The 16,868-nt window shown below is 43.0% G+C and overlaps 1 protein-coding gene across 10 annotated transcripts in view; it reads left to right on the top strand.

The window, feature by feature from the left end:
* DENND2B (DENN domain containing 2B) overlaps positions 1-16,868 on the top strand; it is a 170,851-nt gene that overhangs the window by 72,184 nt on the left and 81,799 nt on the right. The window lies entirely within an intron of this gene.

Below are 16,868 nucleotides of genomic sequence, written 5' to 3'. Positions count from 1 at the left end.
CAACAGTTGGATTCTATTAGCTTAAGGAGGAGGGAAACAGCCAATTTTCTTGACTTTGCAAATCTAGCTGATCTCACTCTCGCTGAACCTGAGGTGTTTGGACTTTTCTGTAGAAATCATCATCTTTTATTTAACACAAAGGCTTAGGATATTTTTACAGAAAGAATCTTTTATATGGAAAAGGCGAGTTATCATCACTCCAGTATTGTATTTGAAGTTCCTACACGGAAACTCCAGTGTCTTTTGAGTGGCTTGGTTTGTTCTAGTGAACACTGTCTGTTTTGTCTCTTGGTGCTGCTGTGTCTGACCTATAGTGGGGAAAAAAAAAAAAAAAGCCAATTAACTTAGCTAGGAGCCTGTGGTGAGTTCCCAGTTTTTGGAGCAGTTATTAGAACAGAGGGACCGTCGTAGGGATATCTGAGCTAGGATCACACTCTTGATCTCTCAACTAGGTAACTTGGAAGGAAGCATGCTGTCCTTCTGTGTTAATAAGGCCCATTGCAGGCTTTCGTAAAAAGCATATGGGGTGGAGGCTGACAGGTGTGTGTGTGTGTATTTTGGGGTTGGAGGGCCTGTGAAGAGGTTTACCCTACAGGTATCTCTGAGTGAGCTCTCAGTGGCAGCTGTTTCGAGCTAGCTTGCTCGTGGAGACACAAGGTACTGTGGTTGTGCCAGATGGCTACTCTGGGTTAATATTTTAACAAAATCTCAGGGCATGCACTGTCCACGCTGTGTACTCTAATTCTGTTTATCCTATGTTTTTGTAAAACTTGTTCTGACCCAGAGGAGTGGTGTGTGGTGATCTCAGTGTGGCCTATGAGAGGGAACCCTTCCAGAAAGCCACTTTATAGGTGATAGGATAGCTAGGTTGTTAGTAATCTTATTTGGAGGGTTAATGCAGCAGACACCCCCTGCAGTGGGGACCCATCAGGAGATGTGCCTCTGCTTCAGCCATGTTATATCTCAAACTTACTCCTGGGCCTCAGGGAACATTGTGGATGCCTTTGGTTTCTCTGTAGGATGAGGGAACAGCTGCTGTCCTGGCTCCTTAGTTTTTCTTCTTGAACTTTCTGAACAGAATGTCTTTTGTATTCTGGCCGACAATGAGGGGGCCTTCTGATTAACTTTGGGTCAGCTTGCCAATAAAAGTACCGACCATGGCCCCAATTTAGGCTCACTGAATGTGTCCATAATGTATCAGTATTGTGGCCTGAGGGTCCACAGGGTGAACTCCGTGGCCCTGGACCTCAGATGGGCCACTGCTAAAGTGATACCCCCTTTTACTACACTCCAACAATCCTCTGCTTGGTTGAAACCTCTGTTTTGTTGGGAGGATATGGCATTGCACTGTTGGTTGGGATTAAATTTGGGGGGTGTGAGGAGGAGCAGTGCAAATCCAGAATCTCGGTTCTTCTCTACTCAAGTGGCTGTGATTGGGGCTCCTCTAGTTTTATCACCGCCGCCCCCCCCCCCCCATACATAAAGAGGGCTAGTAGGTGATAATTCTTTTGATACAATAGAGTAAACACTGGATTTGGGGTGAGGAGACTTGAGTCCATGGTCAGGTTCTCCTACTTACCATCTAGGTGGCCATGGGCAAGACCATTACTAACCCCTGTGACCTTTGGATTTAGTAGCTGTGAGATGGGAGGTAATGTTATAACTACTTAAGCAGTTCTGTTGGGAGGACCAAAAATGCGATAATTTCCATGAAAGTTAATTTTAAGCATGTTCAGCGCTATATAATGTAAGATCTTGCGAATTAAAGCTTGGATGGCCCCACTCTCTTCTCAAAAGTCATTTTCCCCTCTGTTCTGGTTTCCCAATTTATAAAGTGCCTTTTTCTTTTGCGCATTTATAAATAAAAATGAGAAAAGCCTTAAAAAAAGGTCTTTAAGATACAAAAGGAAACAAAGCAAATAGTGCTTTCTTTGGGTTAGGAAATAGAGTGATGTTCACAGTAGGCGTTGAACCTCCTAAATGATCCTTCAGAGATGCAGCTTTCTTTCGCTTAGGTCACTTGACTTGTGTATTTAATATAGAAGAGAGGGATTCCAATAGACCCTATGCTTTTCCAATGTCCCACAGATAGCTACCTCGCAGTTCTGGTATCATAAATTTCAGTAGCTGGAAGAGAGGTTTCTGACTGTCAGTTTTGGTTCCTTCATTCTTCTAGGTTGTGCTGGGGAAACTGTTTTGAGTTTGCAGAGAGAGAGGCCTTTCTCCTGTTCTGGATTTGAAAGGGTATAACGGGCAGGAAGAGTTACTGCTCTGAAAGGCTCCTTGGAGGCTGGGCAGCTCTTTCAGGAACCTGTGTGGCTACAGCTTAGGGAAATAAGAAAGAAAGAAAGAAATGAGGAAGTGGGAATTTCAAGGGCAGAGATTCTTGATATGCAGTGGGACTGTGCCAAGGAACAGAATAGCAGGGATGGGGAGACTCCAGGTAAGGACACCCGGATCTGTTCTCAGGGAGTGTATAGGGCTTGTGTGTGGTATGCTTGGTGGGAGAGAGGGACCCAGCACCCCACCTGCAGCCCCAGCTTTTGTCGTAGGACAGAGGAAGCTGCCTGCCATGCCCTAGTGTGGGCTCTGGGAGAAACCTCTGGGAAGACCCTAAGGAGGCAGATTTGTTGTTGTAGTTCAAGAGTCCTTTTTCCAGGCGAATCCCATCCCAGCAGCCTCTATTGCCTGATGGCAAAGTAGTCCATAGCTTAGCTTGGGGCTGCAGCTGTTCCCCACTCCTCCTTAGACCAGCTTCCCAGAGCTGAGTCACACATTGGATGGATCCCTCCGTGTTCTTTAAGGATTAAAAAGTAACATTCCTGTTCTCACTCCCTCTCCCCCCCTTCCTCTACTCCCCTTCCTGCACAGTCTCCCTCAGGGCTCCCTCTCTCTAAAATTAGAATAATAAGTTACCCAAGGAAGTTGAAATGTTGAAATGCCTTGGAGGACAGGCCCAGGGCATCCTGAATTCCACTGACCGTACCCTGTGCCTGGAATGGAGGGCTTGGGTATAAAGTTTATAGGGGTACCCCAGACTCCAGGTGTTATGGCCACACCGTAGCCTGAAAGCGAGAGAGGCTGTGCTCCTTTTCCCACCGAATTTGATTCTCATAACTGCTTTGGGGAGCACCACTGGGCACCTGGGGGCAGCGGGAGGGTCCAAATCTGGGACTGCCACAGCATCTCCCTCCAGGCAGGTGGGGCACAGAAGCTGAAGAGCATGTCTTCTTTTGCTTCTCTTGTTTTGTACCTGTCACTGCCCTGGAGTCTCCTGATTTTCAAAGTTGGACCCAGGAGAGTTTACTGAGGCAGCCAAGCAGAGGGAATGTGTATCTGAGCCTGGAGGAATAGAGGCAGCAGCCATGCAGAGCACTGGCTTGACCTCCCTTCTGGGCCTCTACATTAGCTTGGAAGAAGAGGATATTTAGGATGGGCAGGGAGAGAGAGAGGGGAAATCTGTCAGCAGATAATTGAGTTCTTTGAGTTAGAGGAACATGGAAAGTGGAGAAGGGGCCAGGAGGGCATGAAAGAAAAAAATTACCATCTGGCATAGTTTGCAGAGATTTCGCTATAAACCCTGAGGGAGAACTTGCATTAGTGAGTGCCTTCTCCTTGGGGGTAGGGAGAGACATTCTAAGCATCTATGTTTTTGCTGGGGAAATGGCATTGTGTGCGTCTGTCTCAGTAGGTGGGTGCAGTCAAATATTCGGTGCATCTGTCTTAGGGGAACATGCCACGGAATATTGCCTGATAGAAAAATCCCCTGTAAGACCTAGAAAACTTGACTATGTGTATATGTGTTAAGGGGAAAGGAGGATGTTAAATGAGTCTAGGCTACCTTATTGTAGGATTTCTTCAAAGATCCCTTCTCTTATTATTTTTGGCTCCGATATACTGTTAAAATGATCACAATATTATTTTCATCTAAAAACTGTGTGTTAGATTGCACTGTCTCTATAAAGGGTCAATTATGTTCAATACCTTCTTAACCAAAGCTGACCTGTTTCTAAGGGTTTATCATGAAACCACCCATTTCTCAAAGATGCAGACTCTTCTTGTGCATGACTTGTCACTGAAGGGGTTTATAAGTGAGCTGGAGGTTGACTAATAGGAAGCAGCACAGTGAATGAAGGACTGTTTGACCCTGGGGAAAATGAGAAGAGGAGGGGGTTAGGAGAGACTGGGAGGAAACAGGAGAAAGGCTCTGGACTAGGGGATGGTGTGTGTGTGTGTGTGTGTGTGTGTGTGGGTAGTTCTGAGGAACAGCAGGGGGGATAGGAGGTACCTGGGCTGCTCTAGACCTTCGCAATTTAGCAGAAGGCTGACCTGCCCCCAGGGAGCCTAAAGAGACAGCTTTGTGTAGGTTCTAACAACCCAGGAGGCCGGCATTGGAGTTGACACCCTATTTGCTCCTGGGCTTGGAGGCATCTCTGGTGCCCATGTGCCCTTTTGGTCTATTCACCCATTTTGCCAGTGAATATGAAGGGTCTGGGCCAAGAGCTGGGGAGGGCGTAATAGTACCAAGTATGAACTTAATGTTGTCACTAGGTGTTATATTGTAGTTATTTCCTCCCCAAAGTGAGCCTCTGTCTATGTAACTAAGAGAGAAGAAACATAGGCCTGCTAAAGTTAGGGTTTTGCAGGTAGGGTTAATGACCATCTCAGGCTTTAGGCTGGGAAGAAGGAGGAGGGTCCAACTCTTAGACTCTGATATAAGGCACTGTTTGAATGATGGAAGAGAGCCAACTCTAAAGGACTGGAAATAAGAGGGAGAGGGTTCTAGGTCTCTGTTGAAGCTTCTCTGAGAGCATCAATGGATCAGGTGTGGGGGATAGGAAGAGGGAAAGGGGAAAATTGGAAAGGAAACGATATAGTCAGCTAGTTTTCAGAACTCTATAGCCCTGTCTGAGGAAGTGAATTTTGGTGTACTCACTTGTGTCTTGGAACACAGGCTCCCTTATGCAGTTCTGACAGCTGAGTTTTATAGATTGCTTTTAAATGAATCAATCTGTGTTTGTTCAGCCATCAGCGACTCTTGACACTCAGTGTGAGTATGATAGAGCGAACCATTTGCACTTACTGTGAGCGTCTCAGTGCTGTGCGGTGCACCTGCAAGGATCTGGCCCTTGCGGGTCTCACCCGTCTAGGTTTAGAACTCGACTTTACAGTCACTAGCTGTGTGACCCTGGGCAAATTGTTTAATCTCCCTGACCCTCTGAGGTATCTATAAAATGGATATAATAACAGTACTTAGCTTGTGACAGTTGTGCTGAGGATTGAATGAAATGATATGTGGAAATCTCTCAGCCCAGTGCCTGGCACCTAGTAAATATTCAGTGCTTTTCCTTATTATTATCAACTTAGAGCAGCATTTCAAAAAGTAAGGCTGGCATCTCTTAATCAGTTTGGGATTACTACGCAGGAAAGTCAAGTCAGATTCTTCTTTTAGAAGCTTATATACTTTGTGTTTCATTCACCTTTCTGTCAAGACCTTAGGAGAGTCTCCAAGGTGATCCTTCTCAACCCAGGTTCAGAGGCTCAGCTTCACCATCCTGTAGGATGCTTACCCCTCACTGTCATGGGAGACTAGAACTGCTTCCTACAGGCTGCTTTCCTGCAGCCCTACTCAGGCAGGGCCGTAGGTCCTCTTTCAGCCAGCATTGGCCACCCCTTACAGGCTCCTGTAGGTGCTCTGGGTGTAGGCTATCCCAACACTCCTCACCTCTTCTTCCATGAATTCCGTGTGTCATCCTCTAAGACCCGGCCTAGAGCTTAGGCTTTGCAGCCAGCTCTGGAAGTATGCAGTCCGGCTCTTCCTTTAATTATCTGTGGACTTGTGGCAATTTAATTTTTATCAACCTTAGTGTCTGCATCTGTAAATTGGGGGTAATGTTACCTCAATGGTTTGTTGCAAGGGTTAAATGAGTTTATATAAAGCACTTAGCTTTATATAGCTGCTGGCACAATATGCTCTCAGTAACTGCTAGCTGCAATTGTTGTTCGAGATCTCTCCCTCCTGTGAGTTGCTCTGCCTCTCCATACAGCAGTACAAAGAGCCCTTGGCTAGGTAGTCAGCAGATCTGAGCTTTAGTCCAGGCTCTATCAGTGACTTGTCCGGTGACCTTGGGGAAGTAACCTTGGCTTCTCTAGACTTCAGTTTCCTCTTCTAGAAAGTGGGAGGTTTAAAAAAAAAAAAAGAAAGAAAGAAAGTGGGAGGTTTAGATTGTTTCCATTGACATTCTGACTTGACTCTTAAATACATGTGTCTTGTCTTTCCAACAGATTCCCTGAAGTTCTATAAAATTAAGTATAATATTTTATACATTTTATTTCCCCAAAGTGGCCAACATATATAGTTTATGCTTGAAAAATATTTGAGTAGTTTTTTTTTTTTTTTAAATCCTGTCAGCTGGATTCTAGGAAGTGTTTGACTTGATTCTTATAACTTGGAGCCTGGGATCTTGTTCTCAGATGCACGGGGCTTGGTTGTAACAACTTGCAGAGTCTCTAGCCGTTAGTAAGTTAGAAAGGCTACCAGGTTAGTAAGAAAGGAGATGGGTTTTACTTGGTGCCCCGGGAAGATTTTGGTTGACAGATGTTTGGGGTACTTCTTTGTTGTGCTGTGTAGGCTCAACTCAGCCTTGTGAATAAATACTGCCGTCACTGTTTCCTTCTCTCCGCAAAGAAAAATGGCAGTGTTTCCTGGCTGACCCTCTCTCTCCCTTAGAGTTTGAAGTGAGTCAGTGCTGCTCAAAGACAAACCCGTGTGTTAGGAGAAGAGCCGTCTAATGGAAGAGTGATATTTAGAGCCTGGCCTCTGGGGTCAGACAGTTGGGGTTCATATTCTGGCTCTGCCACTTAACTGCCTCTGAGAACTTGGGTAAATTGTGTAGGCTGTCCATGCCCCAGTTCCTTTTCTGTGAAACAGAGGTGCTATTAGTGCTATTTCATGTGTTGTGGTAAGGCCTAAGTGTCAAGTGCTTAGGGATAATACCTCGTATCTGGTACTAAATGAAATGTGAGCAATGAACTGTTATAGTTCTAATTCCCTTAGAAGCCAAGCAGAGCTTGTTTCCAAGTGGCTGGTTGGTCTGGTTTGTTCTGCTGAGAAATGTGGGGGCAATATCCCCTTCCTTCATGTCTTGGGCAGACATCTAGTGTCAGCAGAGTAGCAATAAGCGTCCTGCAAACAGTACATAGATCATAGCTCTTGTACTTTGCTTTTGTGAAGAAATATATAAACCACAAGGGGAATCTGAGCTAAAAGACCACGTAGGCTGAAAGGACCCTCTCTGATGAGTAACCTATGTTATGTGGCACTGGAGTTAGGGACATGTTCTTTTACCTAGAATCCCTGGGTAAAGGAACAAGATGGAAAGTGGGCTGAGGGACAGTGTAAATTCAGAGATAGAGCTTCGTAATGGAGAATGGTGGGTATTTCTGAGCAAGTGGTAGTGGCTATGACAGTAAGCCCTATGGAGAAGCTCCTGGCACTTTATCTTCCCAAGGGGCACAGTTTCTTCGCAGCCCAGGTGAGACTTGCCCTTAAAGTGATCACTCAGACCAATCTCAGAGGAGTGGTGGATTGGGATGAGGTGATTCTAATCTGTTCCTGACCAGAATAAGTAGCATAAGTAGCTTGGTGTATCTTATCTACAAGTGTAATTATAAAGAGATTTCCTTTTCCAACTGCAAGAAACAGGAACTTTTGCTGCCAAACTTAGCAGCATGTTTTAAGTCCCTCAAATCTCCTCTGAGTGCTACCAAAGCTCTCAGCTTTGTTGTTATCTCTTGTTGAAATATCGCCTGAAAAGGTCATATCAACAGTGCCAATTTATGGGCCTGCTGAACCCAGGCAGGCCTAGGGCAGAATGAGGAGTTCCTGGCAGTAGGTGCTTCACAGATTTTCCCTTTGAGTCAGGCTGTTTATAATTTAAGGTTCCTTTTGCTTTAGAAGACCAAACTCTGCAAAGTAGGGTCAAACATTTTATTTCTTTTGCAGTTTTACTCATGTAGGCAGGAGCTCAGCTCAGACTCTATAGTAGCTCCCTGTACAGCTTGGAGAAGCTCAGCCTTGATGGTACTGATGGCTGCCCAAACCATGCCTGGCACTCCTTAATGGAGGTGAGTTTTCTTGGCACAAAATTATGCCAGGATCCTTCACCTCATTTAACTTATTAGGAGTTTTTGACCTACTATGTGCTCTCTGAAGGAATGATTAAAAGAGGCGAAGACTGCATGGTGTAGAAACCACACATAGGTACTTGCATTCATCCGTAAAGATCTGAGGAAAAGATTAGACCCGTGTGTACATATATAGTACTCTTTCACTTGCCAAAGCGAATGCAAATAGGGAAAGGAAACTAAAGAACGTAACCCATCCCAGCAACTATAAAGAAGTGTGGTGCTTGAGTGTGGGAGAAAATACCTGGGACAGCTGAGGTGAACTTGGCAATGGCAGTGACCTTGATTGGCAGTCCATGACTTGACTAACTCAGCTGCTGTGTTTGGAGAATTGAGGTTTTGAAAGCTAGGAAGGAAGGGAAGCATTGAAATTTTTTATTTTCTTTGCCTCCCTCTAACCCCCTGATTCACTCACCCGTCTGGGTTCAGACGTCCATGGAAAGACTGCCAGATAAATTGCTGTTTTTAAAGTGGTGTGGGCACTGTCCTCTCCGGGTCTCTGTGTCTCTCAGTGTGAGTCCTCACTGCTGCCCAGGAGTGAGTTACTAGTCATTTGTGCCCAGAGAGCAGGCTGGGAGGAGACTGGTGGTAAGAAGGGCAGTGAGTTTAATGCTGAGAAAGTGCCCAAAGGGAAGTGGCAGGGATCATGTTAAAAAGAAAACAGTGAGGAACAACTGGGAATTTTTGTCTTATTTAAATCTCATCAAACAGAAATAGAAAAGCTCCCTCCATGCCCCCATCTCAAAACCCACATCTGTTTGGCAAACCCAGGTGGGTTTCAAAAACAGTGCTATCCAGGCTCCCTTTCACCTGAAGAACACCCAAGGTCAGATGTCTTACATAGCTTACTCAAAAAAGTTGAGCCCTGGGGAAACTGTAGAAACTAAAGGGGAAAACCATAGAGTTATGCGTATTTACCACAATAAGAAAAAATCAGCAGAGTTGGGGGTGGGGAGCAAGCCATGGAGACTATAACACCTGTGACATCATCCCAGCCCCTGAGAGCAGTTCATGTTTTGTCACCAGGGGAGTGGGGGTGACTGCATTCCCCAAGAGTTTATTTCTCCTCAGCCTTAAAAATTTAAGTAATTAATTGAAGTGTAGTTAACGTACAGTGTTATATTATTTTCAGGTATACAACATAGTGATTCAACAACCCTATACATTACTCAGTGCTCCCCACGTTGTGCAGTCTACCATCTGTCCTCATACAATGTTATTACAATATTAGTGACCATATTCCCTATATATTTTTATTCTGTGATGTATTTATTTTATCACTGGAAATTTGTGCCTCTTAAATCCCCTTTATCTATTTCACTCATACCCCCACCTGACCTCCCTCTGGCAACCACCAGTTTGTTCTCAGTATTCAAGACCTTTTGTTGTTGTTGTTGTATGTTTCTTCTTGTTTTGTTTTGTATATTCCACATATAAGTGAAATTGTATGTTATTTGTTTTTCTCAGACTTATTTTACATAGCATAATACCCTCTATGTCTATTCATGTTGTCCCAAATGCCAAGGTCTCATTCTTCTTTATGGTATGTGTGTACCATATCTTTATCCATTCATCTATTTTTTTAAAAAAGATTTTATTTATTTAAGTGAAAAAAGAGCACACAAGCAGGGGGGAGAGTCAGGGGGAGCATTAGGGGGAAGCAGACTCCCCACTGAGCAGGGAGCCCCACTCGGGTCTCCATCCCAGGACCCTGGGATCCTGACCTGAGCTGAAGGCAGATGCTTAACCAACTGAGCCACTGAGGTTCCCCTATCCATTCATCTATTGATGGACACTTGGGTTGCTTCCATATCTCGGATATTATAAATCAGTGCAACCACTGTGGAAAACAATATGGAGGTTCCTCAAAAAATTAAAAATAGAAATACCATATGATTCAGTAATTCCACTACTGGGTATTTAAAAACACTCATTTGAAAAGATATATGCACCTCTACGTTTATAGTAGCATTATTTACAATAGCCTTTCTCTTTTTACTTTCCACTCTTTCCCTCAGATTCCATCTTCTGCTACTAGGTAGAGAAGTAGGATGTGGGGGTGTGTGTCAAACTCTGCATCTGTTTTATAAACTTTTAATTAATTAATTAATTAATTACTGAGAACCCATTCTGGTCTAGGCACTGTTCCATATACTGGGGATATGGAGATAACTAAGATAGCAAAGTCTGTATGTCATGGAACTTAAGAGTATTTGGGGTAGCAGTAAACAAGTAAACCAATAAATGAGATAAAGATAGTGTTATGAGCTATGAAGGAAATAGGAGTGATGTAAAAGAGGGAGAGTAATAGGAACTTGAAAGCTATTAAAAGAGAAATTACAGAAAGTGTCTCTGAGAATGTGACATTGAGCTGCAAGTTCAAGCCCAAGAAGAACTGTGAATGTGTAGGTTTGGGGAATGTACATTTTTGGAGGAGGGAACAGTAGGGGCAAAGCCCCTGAGGTAGGAAAGAGCTTGGCATATTGAAAGAACATGAAGAAGTTATCATTGTTAGATTATAAGGAGCCAGTGGTTCTAAGGGTATAAGATATTGGTAGAGGTGAGGTCAGATACAGCCTTTTGGCTGCAGTAAAGAGTTCGGAGAACCAATGTGAGGGGCATATATTCTAGGCCTGTGTCACGACTAGGGAAAAGTCAACATGTGAGAGGGATGATTGGCTAAGAGCAACACTGAATTTGATTGGGAAGAAACAAGGAAAAAGAATATGGGGAAATAGAGGGGATCTGGAGTGGGGATAGGGATAGGCATAGCTAATTAGCTAAGAGAAGTGGAATAAGTATAATTCAATTCTGCATAATTCTTGGGATCAAGCAATGTATATTTTAAAAATTGCTATAGATTTTAGGTTTGTGGTGTATCATTAAAGAATGCTTTCTGTGTTCCAGGCATTGTATTACACTAGGCATTTTCCCTTGCATCATTGGAGTAAATCCTCACAATAATCATTGAGTGAATTTACTGATGTTCTGATGTCTACATGAGGAACTCAGAGTGGCTAACTTGCTTAAAACTCAAATCTAAGCTCTGTATGATTCCAAAGGATGTGTTCCTTTTACATCTCCACTCTGATTGGTATACCAAATGAACTATTTTAGATAACTAAGAGGAAGTACATGTGCATTCCCCACGCCACCCCCCCTTGCCGGGTTGTTATGTGTTATTGACTGTCATATTCTCCCTTCTATCCATTGGAAGCTAGAATAGATTTTAGATGTTTGTGGATTTGAATGAGTTCTTTCCAGCTTTCCTGAAAGGAGTGCATGGTTAAATATGAAGAAATGGATTTGGATGCCAGTCCAAATCAAAAACCAGCGTAGAGGAGGGTAGGTGGCGAGACTTGGAAACAGATAACCTGAATCACATCTCTGTCTGGTAGGAAGAGTTATGGTATCATGTATTCTCATGAGTGATACTCTAAAAGTAGCCAGATGTCTTAGACTATGATTCCTTCTGTTTTACGGTAAAAAGATAGAATTTATTTTTGGAAAATTTGAGTAAGTAATTTTCCTTAGTAATTTTCAGTAAACTAGCATTCGTAAATAAACTATGATTTCTTAGTTTACAGATCTCTTTTAGAGTCTCAAAGTTTATTGGAAATGTTTGAGAAAAGAAATTTATCAGGCCACAACTTGGACTTGCTGGAAATTGAACACTGACTAGTTTCTATTGGTGGCTACTTCTTTTTTGAGGGATTGATCCTGTCTGGATTCTATAAACCAAGGATCAGGATTCTGAAATAAAAATGTGTGGACTGTTTGTAAACACTCATTCCTCGGTGTTCACAAGACCTGTGTTCAGCTTAGTCAGCCAGCTTAGATGGAATCGTTTGTGAAGGGCAGAGCAGGGTGAGATTAAATTTCAGATTTTGCATAGATTCTTGACGCACAGAGGAATTTCCTTTTGTAATGAGATTCTGCTTTCCTGTCTCCCCTGTCCCTGTCTGTTTTAGTAACTATTTTGCTAGGAAAGATTCCTTTAGATGGTGTTTTTATCCTTAGTACTGATTCAGTGAGCAGACCTGAGATGGTCACCTACAATGAGCAGGTCCGTACCATGAGCAGGGACATACGGATGAACTAGGGGTGCATGAACTAGGGGTGCGGCTGAGAAGATTGCTTCGGTCTTAATCTCAAAGGGCTTTGACCCCTCCAGGCACTGGGGCGGGGGAGGGGGGGGTCCTTCTTTTGAAAATAGAAAAGGAACACAATTGGATCTGGTTGGTAGAAAAGACACCTGTGAGACCATGTGGAAGATAGATTAGGGGAAATGGGGAGAAAACTTCTGTTACCCGGTGTAACCAGTGAGGTGGTATTCCAGTCTCTCACAGTTCATTTAAAGCAGAGTATAGGGAAGTCTGGAGGGTCTGAACTCCAGGTTGCAGGTTTTCAGACCTGAGCAGGCCCTAGATTCACCTGGAGAACTGGTTTCCAATTCAGTAGGTCTGAAGTGGGGCCTAAGAATCTGCATTTTAAATAAGTTCCTAAATGCTGCTGGTGCTTGGAAACTGCATAAGAGGTTCAGCAGCTGAGCTTCAAATAAGGATGTAGAGGGCCAGATGTAATCCATATGCCTTCTTTCAGTGACCTAGAATTTCATGTCTATACTTTGGAATCTCTTGGGTGGCTTACCACCACAATGTCAACAAAGCTCGGTAAAGGCCCGTGCCCATGGTCACAGTGACTCTTCTCACGATATTCATATCACTTCCGGATGAGGTTTCCAGCTGAGTGCTTGTCTCTAAACAGCTGTTTGACTTCTTGGAAAATACCCATCCTGGGCACTTGATTCTATTAAGGATAGCTGACATTTATGCCAGGATAAGCTCCCACCTGCCCTTTAGCACACCCCCTGGTTGACAGGACTGTTTCAGGGACTGCAGGCAGGCTGAGCACTGAGTGTGTGCTGTTGGTTAGTCAGGTTTACACAGGACATGCCTGGGAGATTATCTCTTTAGCCCAGGAGTTGAATTTCCAGGGCAAAGTCCACATTTGGCAGCTGAGAGGCTGAGAACACCTGGGAGAGAGGATTTCACTTGGCTTTCACTTAGCCAGACCTTAGTGCCTCTTCCTAGAGAGGTCAGGTGTTCTACTTGTCTGCCGCCCAAGCAGGTATCTTTGGGATGCTTCTCCCAGAGCAGTGTGGCTCCAGGCACTGCCCCCTTGCTCTCTAGTTCAGGACCCATGGCTTCAAGGTGAGACACTTGAGTGAATAAAACATAAGCTGCCCTCTCTTCCTTGGCGGTCTCACTTCTTGAATCACTGTCTGTGCTTGTTTCTCTCCTTGAGGGAGGATCTCCTAGGGCTCCCCTTTCCTTAGCTTCACTCATGGGTTCAGCACAGTTATAGAATTCTGTTTCAGTGTGGGAAGAGATACTATAGATTACCCGGAAAGAGTCACTATATCTGCACAGCTGTAACCCATTCTTGGCATTGTGGTTGGGAACTCTGGTCCTGTCCCAAGTGCGTCAGAGTTTAGAGGTGAGAAAACAGCGTGCTCAAGGTGGCAGAGCTAGGACAGGGAAAGAGGTCATTTCACTTTTGATTCAGGGCCTTTCTGTAAGCATTTCACAAGAGCTGTAATGTGTTGCAATTTCAGATTAGTAAGCATGGCATGAAACTGTCTCAGGGTAATTTTTGTTTAAGATTTTTTACTTTTTTAATAACAAAAGTAATACATCTGTTCTATAAACTTTTATACAATAGGAAAATATATGTTGGAATATGAGCCTCTCCTATAAACCAGCGCCCCAGGAGCATAATCATCATTATTAACAGTTGGGTAACTGTGGATTTTTCCCCTTATAGTATATTTATATATACATTTATTTTATTTTTACAAAAAAACTAATCAACTAATCAAAAATGGAAAACAAAAATTTGTGTTGGCAAGGATGTGGAAAAATTAGGACCCTCATACACTGCTGGTGGGAATGTAAATGGTACAGCTGTTGGAGAACTAAATTCAAAAGCTAAAACTTACTGCATGACCCAGCAATTCCACTCCTAGGTATAAACCCTGCAAAATTGAAAACAGGTACTCAGACACTTATATGCCAATATTCATAGCAGCATTATTCATAGTAGCCAAAAGATGGAAACAACTCAAGTGTTCACCCACTAATGGATAAATAAACAAAATGTGGTGTACCCATACAGTGGAATATTATTCAGCCATAAAAAGGGATAAAGTTCTGATACCTGCTACAATGTGGATGAACCTTGAAAACATTGTGCCAATTGAAATACATCAGACGCAAAAGAACAGATACTGTGTGATTCTGCTTATATGCGATACCTCGATATCTCTATTTGGCGACTCATAGAGACAGAAATAAATCACAGGTTCCCAAGAGTTACTGGAGAGGGGAAAATGGGGAGCCATCGCATCATGGTGTTTAAGAGTTTCTGTTGGGGGTGATGAAAGAGTGTCAGAAATAGGTAGTAGTGATGGCTGCATAACATTGTGAATGTAATTAACATCACTGAATTGTAAACTAAAAATTGCTTAAAATGGCAGACTTTATATCTATTTTGCCATAATAACAAAATGAAAAAATAAAAAGCTTATACTCTCCTGAAAATGTTTTCATTTGGTCATTTACATAGGCTATTTTTCCTTGTCAGTAGTACATTACTTTTAATGGCAGCACTGGGTTTCTTCAGGTAGATGTAGTATAATTTATTTAACACAGCCACTAGTGATGGACACTTGAGTTGTTTCCAGTTTCTCCTGTCCTGAGCCAGGCTGGGCTGCAGTAGCCAGCCGTATACAGCTGTCTCTGCCCAAGCTTTGTAGTACTTGTATTACCCTCGGCAAAATTCCTAGAAGGGAAGATTTGCTGATCAAAGGTATACTCATTTAGAATACATTTAGAATGTTAGTAAACATTGCCAAACCTCTTTCCAAAGAAGTTGCACCAATGTAATTCTCGTCAACAGTATGTGAAGGTGCCTGTTTCTCCTGCACCCTTGCCAACGCGGCTGTTATTAATCTTAGAATTCATTGGAATCTTTGCCAGTCTGATAGGTGAAGAGGATTTCTTATTGTTACTTTATTTAGGATTTATTAGGGAATTGAACAACATATGCTTTCTGGCAGTTGTGCTTATTCTTTTGTGAATTTTTGTTTCAAATACTTTGTTCATTTTTCTGTTTGGTCATTGTTTTTTCTTGTAGATTTACATACCTGTTACATTAGAACTTTTTGCCATGTAAGTTGCTTTAGTGTTTTTCATGAATGAGGCTACCTATCTTTAAATTTTTTGCAGAATAAAGGTCTTCAGTGAGAGAGGCAGATCAAGACCAAGGAATTGTGTCCAAGTCTTCTGATTGCCCATTGTGTTTTCTTGTTAGTTTTTTATTATCCTTACACAATGCAGCCGGATTCCTTTTCTTGATGTTTGGGGATAATTCTATCACTCCCCTCATGAAAAACTTGACAGTGAATCCTATGTGCTATTATATTTGACACATTAGACCTATGTCGTGTGACATGAAAGCCTCTCTCTCTTATGTTATGCCTGGTGAGATGAGCTCAGCCTGGGTGAGGTGGGAGCAGAGAGGCAAATGCATGTTTGGTGCTGAGGAGACTCAGGGCCAAAGTCTGAAGGGATGGTAAGACAAGACCCAGGAAAGGTATGATTCTGGGGGAGGGGAACAGCAGAAAGAAGCGTGAAGAGACTTGGCTGCTTAGAAGATTAAGAAAGATTTTTGAACTGAGAGAAAGAAAAGGAATAATTATTTATGTCCCAATTACTAAACTAGCAGGTCCCACCTAATTGTATTTTAAAAGTGACTTTTCCTGAAATGCTGGGTCAGCCAAGTGTTACTGCTCCTAAGGGTAGTGAACCCAGAGGAGAAAGCCTTATTCAAGGATCAGAGTAAGTAAAATCCTGCAATCAAAGAAGTTAGGGTTTGAAAGACCCAGGAGAGCAGCAGCGACCTGGCATCATTTCTGTTCTTGTCAGCCAGGAGCTTAGACGGAAATGTTTGTAGTGGGAATAGGCTAAATAAGGAAGCAGGAGAAACGACTTCAGACCAGCAGACATTCATTAGGCTCCTGTAGGACTGGCTGCATATATACATTCAATCTCTATCTTTAAGGAACTTAGTCATTCAGTGGATAAGACACATAAAAAGACATGGTAGTGTGACTTATGCCACCATATAAGTGGCAGCAGGAGGAAAGGGTTTGTTTTGTCAGTGGTGGGGAGAGAGTGAGGAAGATGAGGGCAAGGTTTCACAGGAAATAATGCTGATTCACATTTTGAAGGATAAATAGATTGTGTGTGTGTATATATGTGTGTGTGTGTGTGTGTGTGTGTGTTTAAGTTTGACCACCATGAAGAATTATTTTTTCAGTGGCCAAACCAAAGGAAGGGCATTCCAGGTAGAGGGATCAGTATATGCAAAGATAGAAGTGAAGCAATATGTGCAAAGTTATGTGCACATAACTACCAGTTGGTCATTTTGGCTCTGCATAGTAGGGCAGGATGAGAAGTGTCAAGATGATATTGTAGAGACAGGTCTCAGGAACTAGGCCTTCAAGGGTTGGATTACCCCAAACATAGTTGTTTAAACAACAATTTTATTATTATTATGTCTCATGGTTTTGGGGGTCTTGCTTGGGGTCTTCTTACGTCATTTTAGTCAGATAGTGG

This window comes from Canis lupus, chromosome 21, assembly GCF_003254725.2.
Source record: "Canis lupus dingo isolate Sandy chromosome 21, ASM325472v2, whole genome shotgun sequence".
Classification (NCBI taxonomy): domain Eukaryota; kingdom Metazoa; phylum Chordata; class Mammalia; order Carnivora; family Canidae; genus Canis; species Canis lupus.
Note: the sequence above shows the minus strand (reverse complement) of the source record. Positions and strands in the feature narration are given on the sequence as shown.